Source organism: Nicotiana sylvestris, chromosome 1 (genome assembly GCF_000393655.2).
Source record: "Nicotiana sylvestris chromosome 1, ASM39365v2, whole genome shotgun sequence".
Taxonomy (NCBI): Eukaryota; Viridiplantae; Streptophyta; class Magnoliopsida; order Solanales; family Solanaceae; genus Nicotiana; species Nicotiana sylvestris.
The window spans coordinates 37,855,031-37,869,557 of NC_091057.1; positions in this window are offsets into that span (position 1 = coordinate 37,855,031).

The window sequence follows — 14,527 nt, forward strand, 5'->3', positions numbered from 1 at the left end:
AGTTGAAGAAGATGGGTGGTGAAAAAGCAGGTCGCTGGTTGCTCTTCATTTTCTGGCGAGACCGACGATTGAAGAAGAAGAGCAGGAGAGGTCGTTCTTAGTCTTAGGATCTAGTGTTGTCCTAGATGAAAGGCTATGAAGTAACGACTAAAACAAATAGCCAAAAACTTGAGCTAGATGTACGAGGATATCGAACCAAGCCCTAAGCTTGAATGACGGCGATGAACTCGACTTGATCTGGACAGAATACTGCCGCAAACGAACTCGACAAGGCCTGTTTTATGACTGATTTTGAAGGATGTCTGTTGGTGGTCGCTACTTTTCATTTTTGAGAGGAGGGAGCTTGGTGGCTATGTAGGAATTCCGGCGAGTTGGGTTGAGTCGTGAGGTCCGGTGGCTACTGATTTTCTGAGGCTGGAGATGAGGGAGACGACAGAGATGTGAGCAGCGTTTTTGTGGTGAAGATGAAGCCTAGGTTTTTTTTTCCATGGGTGGGTTGAAGAAGACGATAATAGGGGGTCTTAGTTCTGCGGCTGGTTTGTTCTTAGGAAGAAGAAGGAGAGGGCTCCTAGGGTTTCTAGGTTAGGTCTTGTGAAGAAGATGACATTAGTGTCTCCTCTAAAAATTCGAAAACGGTTGTTACTAAATTGTTTAGGTCCTTTGGGGTTTAGGTTAATTTTAGGTTTTGTAGGATTTTTTTAGGTTATGGGTGTATGAGTTTGATCTTATTGGGCCTTAAAATTGAGCCAACGACTAAAAAATGGACTACAAGATTCATTGAAATGGGATAAACCAACCCAAAACTAACTCTTCCTTCTACGATTATATATAATTTATAACATAGAAATATAAGACTAATCTTAATTAATTAAAATAAACAGTATTATATTGTGAGACTATTTTTTGGTATTTTTTAATTTTTGTGCTAAAATAAAGTAAAAGGGTCAAGACTAGTAAAAATAACTATATTAGACCTAAACTAGATATTTAAATGCTAAAATATGTAAAATCTTAGGGAGGGGCAAAATCACATGTCTACAGACATTAACTAAATAATTAAACTAGTTAAGTAATTAAATTTTGGATAAGTTTAAAGAACCTAAACGTGGCAGCCATGAAAGCCAAAATTTTTTGACTCATTAGTCACAAAGAAAGGTGGCATAATATGGGCATTCTTTAGCCAAGTCACCATACAAGTGGGACCCACAACCAAAGGCATAAAGACCTCTCATAATTCACTTTTCATCTCTACAAGATAATAGACAAAATTCAGCAAGTATCCAACTGAATTATTTCCGCCACTTATCCTTAACTGAATTGTTGAACAACCTTGTAATTGCTCAACCTTAAAAGAAGTTAAGATATCCTATATTTTAGCTGACATAGCATTATTTGGAATTATTTAACTCGTGTTAGCATCCTTGTTGTTGAATCGTATATTGTGGAGTTGTTGCTACATTTTAGTTTTCCCTTGTTAAGATGTTCTCTTTACGCCTAGCGTTCCTTACTGTTGTTATCCCTTTTGAATGAGTTCTATCGTTTCTTTGTGATATAAAGTTCTTGAGTTGAGTTACTTTCCGTACTTTATATTATTATCATTGTCGTTGTTGTGCTTGTTGTGGTGATGCACGAGGTTCCTGTCGTGCTGTAACTGTTATCTCGTTTGGTTGAGTTGCATATTTACTTTGGGACTACGGAACGGTATTCCGGGAGATCCCCCTGCATTGTATATTTACTTTGGGACTACGGAATGGTATTCCGGGAGAACCCTAACCCCCCTCCCCGGTATTGCATATTTCGAAATTTAAATTAAGTGCAATGTCATCTTTCTTCACTCAAACTATTTTGAAAGTAAACTGATCCTGTGAATCTTTATATATTGATATTTTTGCTACAGGAGATGTCTGTACGGTTGTGATAGAAATATGGTCACGGGGTGCTATGGAAATATGAAAGTGGGCTGAGATCCGTATTGTATGATTATGAGATGAGGTGTCACAGGGTGACTTATATTCGAAAAATATTCATTTGAAAGGATTATATTCGAAAGTTATTTATTTTGAAAAAAACTATGTTTGAAAGATATTTATTTGAAGGAAATATATTCGAAATATCTTTATTGGGAAGGATAATATTCTAAAGATTTTTATTTGAAAACTTATGGGTGAAAGATTTATATTTAAAGGATTTGATTAACTAATTGGAGTTAATTGGTTAAGACCTGATGTGAATACACCCATAGTTATTACCCGTAGTGTCTTGACTATTCCTCATCACTACTTCACCGAGGTTAGTTTTGATACTTACTGAGCACCGTGTGGTGTGCTCATACTATACTTCTGTATATTTTTGTACAGACCCAGGTAATTATTCGTTAGTAGCTGTGCGAATCGTTGCTCTGGTGACTCACAGTAAACCTGTTGTTGCGTTCGCATGATTTGGAGTAACCTTCCTATTTTTGTATTCACACTGTTTACTTATTTCCAAATAATTGTATTTAGAAGTTGTAGTAAACTCGGTAAAGCTTATGACTTGTACTACTAATTTTGAAAAATTGTAAATTTTGTAAGGATTTTTTGTTAAGTGATGTCCTTATTTTCTTACCATATTTGGTTTCCTATCTTTTGAAGGAATAGACAACATATTTACCATAATTGGGTTTTTCTTTTTTGTGGAAGGAAATTATAATTCTTCCATGTTTGGCTAGTCCTTTTTCTTGTAGGAAAAGATTTGGAGTTTTATAAATTAAAGATCTGTCCTTCTCATTCAGTAGCATCCACAATGTAGCCATATGAGGTTGAGAGTCGTGTTTAGGTAGAGAACTTTACGGGACAAGTGTTAGTGTGTCACTTGTATTTACCTCTTCGTGAGGTTGTTCTCTCGATATTTTGTACTCTCTTTTATTATAGTGGATTGCTCATCTCTGCCATGGACGTAGGTCAATTGACTGAATAACGTTAAATGTTTGTGTCTCTTTTGGTATATTTCTCTTTTGTTGTTTGTTGTCGTCATTCAAGGTTTGCTTTGCTAGCTTCCACATGACACTTGATTTTTCGGTCCTAACAAATGGTATCAGAGTCGGACTCATCCCAATTCTTTGTTTCACCGATGTTGGGCCCCCATAGTATATTGTCCACGTTCTAGTTGGCAGGCCTGGGCGTGCGGGAGGTGTTGAGTCTCCCACATCGGTTAAAGGATCGGGGACTTGGTCTCCTTATATGGCTTGAGAAATCCTCACCTCATGAGCTAACTTTTGAGGTTGAGTTAGGCCCAAAGTCCATATCTTATCATGGTATCAGATCAAGGTTCAGGATAGGTTCATCTTGGCGGGTTCAATTCCAGCCGCAACCTAGTTGGCGATAATCAAGATTTTTATCTGAGAAATTTGACCAGAGTGCTACTCACGTTGAGACAAACTTTGTGGTGGAGATTTGGAGATGCGACCTGTTAAAGGTTATGTGAATAAGGTAGATCAAGTTTCTTTTATTAGAAATTTCAGGCCAAAGGGGGAGAATTGTTAATTGTTATCCTGATTTTCTTACCATATTTGATTTGAAGGAAAGGACAAAATATTTACCATAATTGAGTTTTTCTTTTTGTAGAAGAAAATTATAATTCTTCCGTGTTTGGCTAGTCCTTTTTCTTGTAGAAAAAAGGTTTGAAGTTCTATAAATTGCTGTCATTCTCATTCAGTAGCATCCATAATGTAGCCACATGGGGTTGAGAGTCGTGTTTAGGGGGAGAACTTTACGGGACAAGTGTTAGTGTGTCACTTGTGTTTGTCTTTTCGTGAGGTTGTTCTCTCGATATTTTGTACTCTCTTTTATTATAGTAAATTGCTCATCTCCGTTGTGGATGTAAGTCAATTGACCGAACCACGTTAAATGTTTGCGTCTCTTTTGGTATATTTTTTTTTGTTGTTTTTTGTCGTCGTTCAAGGTTTGCTTTGCTAGCTTTAGTATGACACCTGATTTTTTCGATCCTAACATTTCTATATCAAGATTGTTAGATTTTCTTTATTATTATTATTATTCAGTGAATGTTAGCTTACCTAGTCCCTAAGACTAGGTGCTATCATGATACCCAACGGAGGGGAAATTGGGTCGTGACATTTCAGCTACGTACATACATGCTTCGTTAAACTGGTTAAACATTAGTTCTGCTTCAATGTTAATTATGTACTTTCTTTTGATGATGAATAAAATTGTTTACCCGATCGAACTGCAGCTAGGTGGTTACCCTACAATCAAACCAGGTACACTGATAGAAGTTCTGTTGCTATTATAATACTCCAATATGTTTGAGCACTATATATGAAAAACTTAAGTTCATTCCAGACCCTATGACTACTAAACTATGTTAAAAATAAAATAATCAAATTGGCTTTGAGGCGTGAAAATCGACTGTCCTTAAAAAGTTATCGCCTGTATACTAATTTAGGGAAAATACAAAATGATTCTCTTTAGGATACAACAAAGCCTGCAGTAACACTTGTGATTTTCTATTTCACTTCGTTGGAATTCTTGTGTATTTATAGGCAACCAACAGACCCTTTCAGAAGGATGTCTTGTTTCACAAACAGACACGACTATTTATTCGAATTTTGAATTTAAAATTCAAATAAATTTGATTTTACTGTTAAAAATAATTAACTCTAGCTCGTGCCTGTTGAGTCAATCTCGTGCCTGTTGAGACAAACTCGTACCTGTTGAGACAAACTCATGTCTGTTGAGACAAACTCGTGCATGTTGAGTGTTATTTCATAATGATCAGTTCCGAGGCTAACAGGCATGGTACGAGTAAGGTCGGTCTCTAAGGTGTTTCACATAACAGGCACGGAACTTCTTTTTTCCGATGTGGGAAGAATCCCACTTCCAACTTGCCAATAACAAACTATCTTACAATCCTCCACTAGTTTGTTATTTCGCTTCATAACACTTGTGAATAATTGAAAGTATCTTTTACAGATTTGAACTTTCCTTTAGTGTAAGTATATTAAAGTTTTGACGAAGTTAATGGTATCTTAAGATTTGAACCACAACTCCTTGTGCCAAAACCGAAAGTACCACACACACAGTGTTATCTAGTAGCTTAGAAAATCCAGTATTCGCTTTAGCACGTTTACGGCCATGTGCTCATCTTGAATTCATGAATATTTACAAGATCAACCCTTTAAATCTTGCTAGAAGCGGCACCACTTCAATATTCATATAGGTAGAATTAGTTATATGTCCCTGTTACTCCAGACATTAATAATTCCATTAAGATTAATCAACCTCTTCATGTAACAGTATGCACTTTGGAGTTTGTCTTTATGCCCCTGTTATAATAAGCATTTAACAACTCCTTAACTCCTCATATAACAGTAAGTAGTACATTAGAATTAGGGCTCCTAAAGAGGAGATCAGTGCTTAAACAATACAAGTAACTTGTTATTACCCATTGAACTTATATTGTTAGAGTGTATACTAACTCAAAGTGGGGTTCCCATTCCTTGTATTTAATTTAAGGGTCTCAGCCCCATCTCTCCACAAGTTTGTTGTACTACATCTCTACCTAATGGCTTCGTAAGTGGATCAGCCAAATTCTTATTTGATCTCACATATATTATAGCTATAGCTCCATTTGTAATTAATTCTCTTATATAAGCATGTCTCAAGCTTATATGTCTCGATTTCCCATTATATATTTTATTGTGAGCAACACACATTGTAGTCTCACTATCACAGAATATGGAAATGGCTGGCATAGGTTGTGGCCACAACTTTATATCAAGTAACATATTCCTCAGCCATTCTGCTTCTTTTCCAGCAGCTGCTAATGCAATAAATTCAGATTCCATAGTAGAATGGGAAATACATGTTTGTTTCTTGGATGCCCAACTAATGGCTCCACCGCCTAGAGTAAATATCCATCCTGATGTGGATTTATTATCATTAACACTTGTAATCCAACTTGCATCAGAATATCCCTCTAATACATTAGGAAAACCATTATAGCAAATGCCTAAGTGCTTTGTATATTTTAAATATCCAAGTACTCTACTTATTGCTTTCCAATGATCATTACCTGGATTACTGGTAAACCTTGAAAGTTTACAAACAGCAAATGCAATGTCGGGTCTAGTGCAATGCATTGCATACATCATACTACCTATCGCACTTGCATACTCCAACTGTGCTACTGCTCTTCCAGTATTTGCAGTTAGCTTAACACTAGAATCATAAGGAGTATTATACCCCTTTATTCCTAAATGACTGAATTTAGTAAGGATTTTATCTATATAATGTGCTTGTGACAAAGTCACTTGCTTGTTATCTCTTTTGACCTTGATTCCCAAAATAGTATCAACTTCATTTAAATCCTTCATTTTAAAAACTGAGGTTAGATACTTTTTGGTCTCGATAATTCCTTGTAGATTCGTACCAAAAATCAGCATATCATCGATATATAAACAAATTATTACTCCATATTCTTTTGTAAATTTAGAGTAAATGCACTTGTCTGCATTATTATGTACGAATCCGGTTGATAGTATTACACTATCAAATCTTTCATGCCACTGTTTAGGCACTTGTTTAAGACCATAAAGAGACTTTATCAATTTGCAAACTTTCTTCTCGTTTCCCGGAAGAACAAAACCTTCAGGTTGTTGCATATATATTTCTTCACTAAGGTTCCCATTTAAAAAGGCTGTTTTAACATCCATTTGATGTACGTAAAGATCATAGATAGAGGCCAAGGATAAAAGGACTCTAATGGATGTTATTCTTGCAACATGAGCATATGTATCAAAATAGTCTATGCCTTCCTTTTGAGTGAAACCTTTTGCAACTAATCTTGCTTTGAAGGTTTGGATGGAACCATCTGTATTGTACTTTCTCCTAAAGACCCACTTACAACCTATAGGTTTTGATCCAAGAGGAAGATCAACCAAAACCCAAGTGTTGTTGGATATAATTGAGTCCATTTCATCATTAATGGCCTCTTTCCAAAAAGCAGCGTCTCTAGAAGACATTGCTTCTTGAAACGTCTTTGGGTCTTCTTCAACATTTAATACAATTGGAATTTGATTACAAACGTTTGTCCTATCTCCTTCAACAAGAAATACTATAGATTGTGAAGAAATAAAATCAGAACCAAGATGTTTTTCCTTTCTTATTCTTTGGCTTTTCCTTGGTTCTATCTGCATATCATCACTTCTTTCCTTAGTTTTAATAATTTCAGGAAGCGACAATTTATTAGCATCAATACGTTTTCCATTTATTTCAGTCATTTCATCAACATTGTCATTTTTAAATCTATTTTCAATAAATTCAACATGTATAGATTCTATAATGACATTAGATTCTAGATCTAGCAGTCTATAAGATTTGGAGTGTTGTGCATATCCTACAAAAACACTTTTAATTCCTCTAGGACCCAATTTTGTTCTTTGATGGTCAGGTACTCTATAATAGGATATACACCCCCACACTTTAAAATAATTTAAATTTGGTTTTCTACCATTCCAAAGCTCATAAGGCGAAATATGCATACTCTTTGAAGGCACTCTATTTAAAATATAACATGCAGTTAGTAGTGCTTCACCCCATAAATTATGTGGCAAATGTGCATTAAGTAACATAGCATTAACCATATCCACCAAAGTTCTATTTTTCCTTTCCGCTAACCCATTTTGTTGAGGAGTATAAGGGGCACTCATTTGATGTATTAGGCCATGCTCTTCACAGAACTTATTAAATTCGTTAGGAAAATATTCTCGGCCTCTATCACTTCGAATAATTTTAATTTTCCTACTCCTTTGATTTTCCACAACAGACTTGTATTCTTTAAACTTTTGAAAAGCTTCATCCTTAGTTCTAAGTAGGTAAACATATGTAAATCTAGAGAAGTCGTCTATAAAAGTAATAAAATATCTTTTGCCTCCTCTAGTTAATTCTCCATTTAATTCACACAAGTCTGAATGAATTAAATCTAATAGTTCTGTGGATCTTTCAACTTTACGAAATGGTTTCTTTGTCATCTTTGCTTGTATGCAAATTTCACATTTTATATGTTGAGTTTTACATGAGATATAACCATTTTTGGACATATAATTCAAAGAGCCAAAATTTAAATGTCCTAGTCTAGCATGCCATAAACAAGAATCAGACTCAACGATGTAAGCAGAAACATAATTTATTTCATTAATACTCAATTTGAACATGCCGTTACAGTTATAGCCTTTTTCCAACAAAAAACACCATTCTTAGACACTATTACATGATCAGACTCAATAACTATCTTGAAGCCTTTCTTTGACAGCAAAGCAGTGGACATTAAGTTTTTCTTCATATCAGGAACATGATACACATTCAGTAACGTCAACTTCTGGCCAGATGTGAAGTTAATCTCAATACTTCCTTTTCCAGCAACATCTGCCGCAACATGGTTTCCCATCAAGACTTGTTCAGAATCCTACACTTCTGTATATGTCTTGAACATCTTCTTGTCATAACAGACATGAATAGTAGCACCCGAATCTAGCCACCCGTCTTGAGTTTTTGTAGTAGCGGTAGCCACATTCAACTCTGTGACCATACCAATTTGCATTGCGGAAACCATGGCAACCAGTCCTTGGGCAGAATTTTCCACTATGTTTGCCTTTTCAGAATTTCCAGATTTTTCAATCTTTCTAGACTTTTCGGTATTGCCTGCATTGAAATTTATTCCTGCCTTTCTATATCCTGCAGTCCCGAATCATATGGCCTTTCTTTCCACAATGATGACAACTAAAGTTCTTTCTCTTTTTAAAAGAAGACTTTTTGGAAACTTTCAGATGTTTGTTCCCACTTCCTGAACCATTCTGACTGACAAAATTGACTGCGGAACTCGAAGGCTGACTAATAGCATCCCGAGCACGAGTCTCACTTTCAATTTGAATGTGAGTACGAAATTGTTCCACAGTCATTTTATCCATAGAATGTAGGATTTTCTTTCTATAGTCATTCCAAGAGGAAGGCAATTTCGAAAGAATAGCACCTATTTGAAGTGCATCAGGAATTTTAACTTCAAGATCACTTAGTTTTGATATTAAGATTTGCAGTTCATGAATTTGATCCATTATAGGCCTAGTATCAAATATTTTAAATTCAAAGTACTGCAGAAGCCAGGAATTTGTCAATACCTCGTTTTTCATTCTGGTATGCAGTTTGTAGAGCAGTCCAAATCTCTCTTGGCGACTTCAGATTGCAGTAAAGATCATAGAGTCGATCTGTCAAAGTATTCAGAATATGGCCGCGACACAACAGTTCATCATGTTCTCGTTTCTTCCTTTCTTCCTTGACTACGTCAGAATCTTCTGATGTGGGCTCAGGCATTGGAGGCAAGGCATAATCAAGAACATAGTAGATATTGAGAGCGGACAACAAGAATATCATTTTGTCTCTCCAACGGGTAAAGTTCGTTCCATCAAAGCGATCAAGTTTGATGAACTCCTTCAGATTCTCAACAACAAACATCAATTTCTCCATAGCAGGATAACTCTTTAAGATTGTTAAAAATAAAATAATCAAATTGGCTTTGAGGCGTGAAAATCGACTGTCCTTAAAGAGTTATCGCCTGTATACTAATTTAGGGAAAATACAAAACGATTCTCTTCAGGATACAACAAAGCCTGCAGTAACACTTGTGATTTTCTATTTCACTTCGTTGGAATTCTTGTGTATTTATAGGCAACCAACAGACCCTTTCAGAAGGATGTCTTGTTTCACAAACAGACACGACTATTTATTCGAATTTTGAATTTAAAATTCAAATAAATTTGATTTTACTGTTAAAAATAATTAACTCTAGGATCTCGTGCCTGTTGAGTCAATCTCGTGCCTGTTGAGACAATCTCGTGCCTGTTGATTCAGTCTCGTGCCTGTTGAGTCAGTCTCGTGCCTGTTGAGACAAACTCGTGCCTGTTGAGACAAACTCGTGCCTGTTGAGACAAACTCGTGCTTGTTGAGTGTTATTTCATAATGATCAGTTCCGAGGCTAACAGACACGGTACGAGTAAGGTCGGTCTTGAAGGTGTTTCACATAACAGGCACGGAACTTCTTTTTTCCGATGTGGGAAGAATCCCCCTTCCAACTTGCCAATAACAAACTATCTTACAAACTATGTCTTAATTCTGGACTACTCTATCATCACTGTGTATTTGTTCAGTAAAGCAATAGGATTAGGAGAAATGAGAAAGAGGAGATTATACATAGGACATTTCATTGTTTTTCGCAAATCTATCATCAGAAATAAATTAGAAATCAAGAAGTGAATAAAACTGAAAATCAACTAGATAACCTGTGTTGTTAATGAAAATTCATACCATACTCTTATGACTTCTTGAGCTTGAGATGATACTGTTTCATTCAAGAACTCCCACCTAAGCTATTACGTAAGTGTGAACATGTGCTGACATTTGACGAACAATAATTACATTATTATTTAGAAGGGAAAAAAAGGGACAGTGTATAAGCATTAACCTGAGACATACCAATTAGTTAGACAAGCATTGTTTTCCTATTCTCTTCAGTTTCACACTCTAACCACAAAAGAAATCCATAGATAAGTCTGGCAAGCTGCCAAAAAAAAAAAAAAAAAAAAAGACACATGGAGTAATATTGCACTAAGGGCAGGGGTGAATCTATGTAGAGGGTTGGGGGTGGTACGCCACCCGTCGCTCGGGTAAAATTTTATGTGTGTTTATATAGCTGTTGATATTTCACAAAGAAACTGTATATTAAAAGGATGGCACCTAGAGTAATATGTTTGCTCTTGGTGCCATGGTTCAAAGCGCAGGATCAAATCCCTGCCTTTCCCTTTTCTTTCTTTATATTCTTATTCTTTTCTTAATTTCTTATATTTCTTTCATCTTTCGATCTTCTCTCTCAGTACAATCATTTTATATTTATTCAATAATATATTTGCTTCTCTTTTCTTTGCGTAGATCTTCAATATTTTCTTTAAATGTGATTTTTTAATTCTCTTTTTATCCATATAATTTTATTGTTTTCATGATTTTTAAAATCTTTTTAAATGATGGTATCAATAGACATATAAGGAATGTATTTGCTAACTTAAAATTTTTATTTTAATTTCATGCATCTAATCACATCATTCAATAAAGCTAGAGAATTAGGTCGAGTGAGATGACCCAAAAGGTAATCTTCTGTTTTACAATCCGATTTCGTATTTTTAGGCCTTGAAAACCTTATTTTATTTCTCCTCGATTTGTGTGCGCAATCGGGGCGTATATTCGGAAAGCCTTTATGTGAAAAATTTAAGAAATGAGGATTTTTGGCTTAAAAAGATGATTTTTGTTGACTTCGGTCAACGTTTTGGGTAAACAAATCTGAACCCGGACCCGTATTCCGATGGTCCCCAAGGGTTCGTAGTAAAGTATGGGACCTGGGCGTATGCCCGAAATCGAATTCCGAGGTCCCTAGCCCGAGAAATGAATTTTTGAAGGAAATTAATAAGACTGAAAATGCAATAATTTAAAAGATTTGCTCTTGTTGGTATCGGGCCCATATTTTGGTTCTGGAGCCCGGTAGAGGTCCCTTATGATATTTAAACCTAATTTGTGAAATTTGGTAAAAAAACGAAGGTGATTTGATGTGATTCGGACCTTTGGTTGAGAAAATAGAAGTTTTGAAACTATCTTGAAAATTTCATGTGTTTTGGTATTGAATTCGTAATTCTAGGTGTTATTTTGATGATTTGATCGCGCGAATAAGTTCGTATGATATTTTAAGACTTGTGTGCATATTTGGTTTGGAGCCCCGAGGGCTTAGGTGAGTTTTGATAGGCTACTGAGTGATTTTGGAACTTAGAAATTTGCTATTGTATCTCGTATTTGTAGCAAGCCTCTGATCTCGCATCAGGCTTCGCAAATGCGAACCAAGAAGGCATGGCAATTGCGAGGTTTTAATCGCAATTGCGAATAAATCCTAGGCCAACATAGTTCACAAATGCGAACATATCTTCACAATTGAGAAGGGAGTCTAGGAAGGGGTATGATCGCAAATGCGACACTTTCTTCGCATTTGCGAAGGCAGTAGGACTGTGAAGGGCTTCGCATTTGCGAGCTTTACAATTGCGAAGCTCAGGTCGCAATTGCCATATCTGCAGCTGAGTAAAAGGGTATTGGACGATTTTTTTATTCATTCTCCCATTTTTCAAAACCTAAACTTCAAGAGGCGATTTTCCTAGAGCAAGTTCTTCCCCAAATCATAGGCAAATTATTCTTAACTCATTTCTTTCAATCTGTTTCATCTTTTTACAAAATTTTATCCCAGAATCTAGGGGTTTTCCGTGTTTATTTAATGCAAGTTACTGTCATATTTCATTTCGTATCTCCTTTTTGCTTTATTATAAACTGTTGCAGGATATATATTGTTTATGCCCCGCCGTAGCCTCGTCACTATTTCGTCGAGGTTAGGTTCGGCACTTACCAGTACATGGGATCGGTTGTACTGATACTGCACTCTGCATTTTCTGTGCAGATTTTGGAGCTGGTAGTGGCTGATCGAGAGGTCGATTGCTAATACTTCACTCAGGAGACCCAAGGTAATCCTGTAGGTGTCCGCAGGCCCTGACGTCCCCTCCTATCTTTACTTCATTTCTATTTTACTTTCTTCGAGAAAGATGTATTTTCTTTCAAACCATTACTTGTAGTACTCATAGAATGTTCGTGAGATGAGACACCAGTTTCTGGGTGGTATTTATTTCGATTTTTGTTAATAGTATAAGGGTAATCAGCTAAATCATGTACTTCTGCTTTTATTTCCGCTGATTTAGTTTTGTTAAACTCTAATGATAAAAGGATAAATGAAAAAGGTGAAATTTTTGTAATGTTGGCTTGCCTAGCGAGTGCAAAGTTAGGCGACATCACGGTCCCAAAGGTGAGAGATTTGGGTCGTGACATCGAGTTGACAAAGTTTATTTGGTTTGATAGCTATATATTTATTTATGCATAAAAAATCTTGTAAATCGAACCGAATTAATTCAAAATAGATCAAACCGAATCGAATTAGTTCAAAATAGATCAAACCACCCGAATTCAATCTCATTCACAAATGGTAAGTTTGCATTAGAAAGTGTTACTCGTAACCATCAAATCCCGGATGTGCCTCTGGCTAAGAGTATGGCTTAATAGTTAATAAAATTTCAAATCTCATTCGGATAAAATATTAGGTGATTTCTTCTTATTTATCCAAACTTTGATATGCTTGTAGGTGGTAGCATAAATATCATGTGAAATTCGTCGAGGCGGGGAAAGCTAACCCAAACACCACTACTATTAAAAAAACATGTAGCAGTATTTATCTTTCCTACAAAAAATACTCAGCAAAATATTTTCTCTTTCTAACCCACTTGACAACGTGTACTTACCCAGAGTCTTTTATAAGGAGCAGCCACACTTGTAGATATATTTATTATATTGCAAAATCAGTTTTTGTCTATAAGATTTAACTAATTAAATGTTTAACATATATGAATTTGATATTTTGTTATTAACATAATTACATACCTATAAGAATGAAGTGTTTTTAATAAGATTTCCATTTTCTACCATCTAACTCTTGATTATGTTCAATTTCAATTAAGAACTTAACAAATTAACTTTTCTTCTTCTTTATATTTTAGTCTATTTAAAGAACTCAAAATCCAATAATTTCTCTAACAAAGTTACCCACCAACAAGGCCAAGGACAATATGCCTTCCTCTTCAATCAAATTTCAATTGCCAATTTTAGTTTTCCTCCTTTTCTTATCATCATTCTCTTTTTATGCAAGGGCAAATAACTTCAATGTAGACATCATTAGCGAGTTAGTCGATCCATTATGGGTCGATTGTGTAATGAACGGTAATATTACCGAAGGAAGAGTTGGACTTAGACAATCGGGCGTTCACAGATATCTTGTTGAAATCGCCACAGGTCAATTAGAACCAACACTTTTATGTAACATGACAGCTGGTCCTAGATATGGAACTTTCCTTCTTTTTAAATTTTATAGAGATGCACCTAGGTGTGATATTCATAAGAAAAGGTGCACTTGGAATTTAATGCAAGATGGTTTATATCTCTTCTTCGACTGGCAACAGAATCTAATTTTCAATTGGTCAATGTCATCACCTGTATCATCCAATTTAGATGTCAAGTCTGTTGACTATTTGCCTAATAAGGGCACCTAAATGAGTTGGCGTTCTCTATGCTTTTTTATATGCTTTTGTTGCGTTACAACTTTTTTATATTAATAAAATTTTGTTATCAAATGTGATCTGTGTAATATCTCACCATTCTTGTGTGTGTGTGTGTTTTAAAAAAACCTTGTAAGTGGAAACGAAGTCTAATTATCATAGGCAAATACGAAATATGCACCAATTGTTGCAGTTTTACCTGTAATCTACCTTGAACTTTTTATATATAATTGACAAAATCCAAAAAGTATATTATATACTAACGCTTCATTTACACCGGTTGCCACAACGCATTAG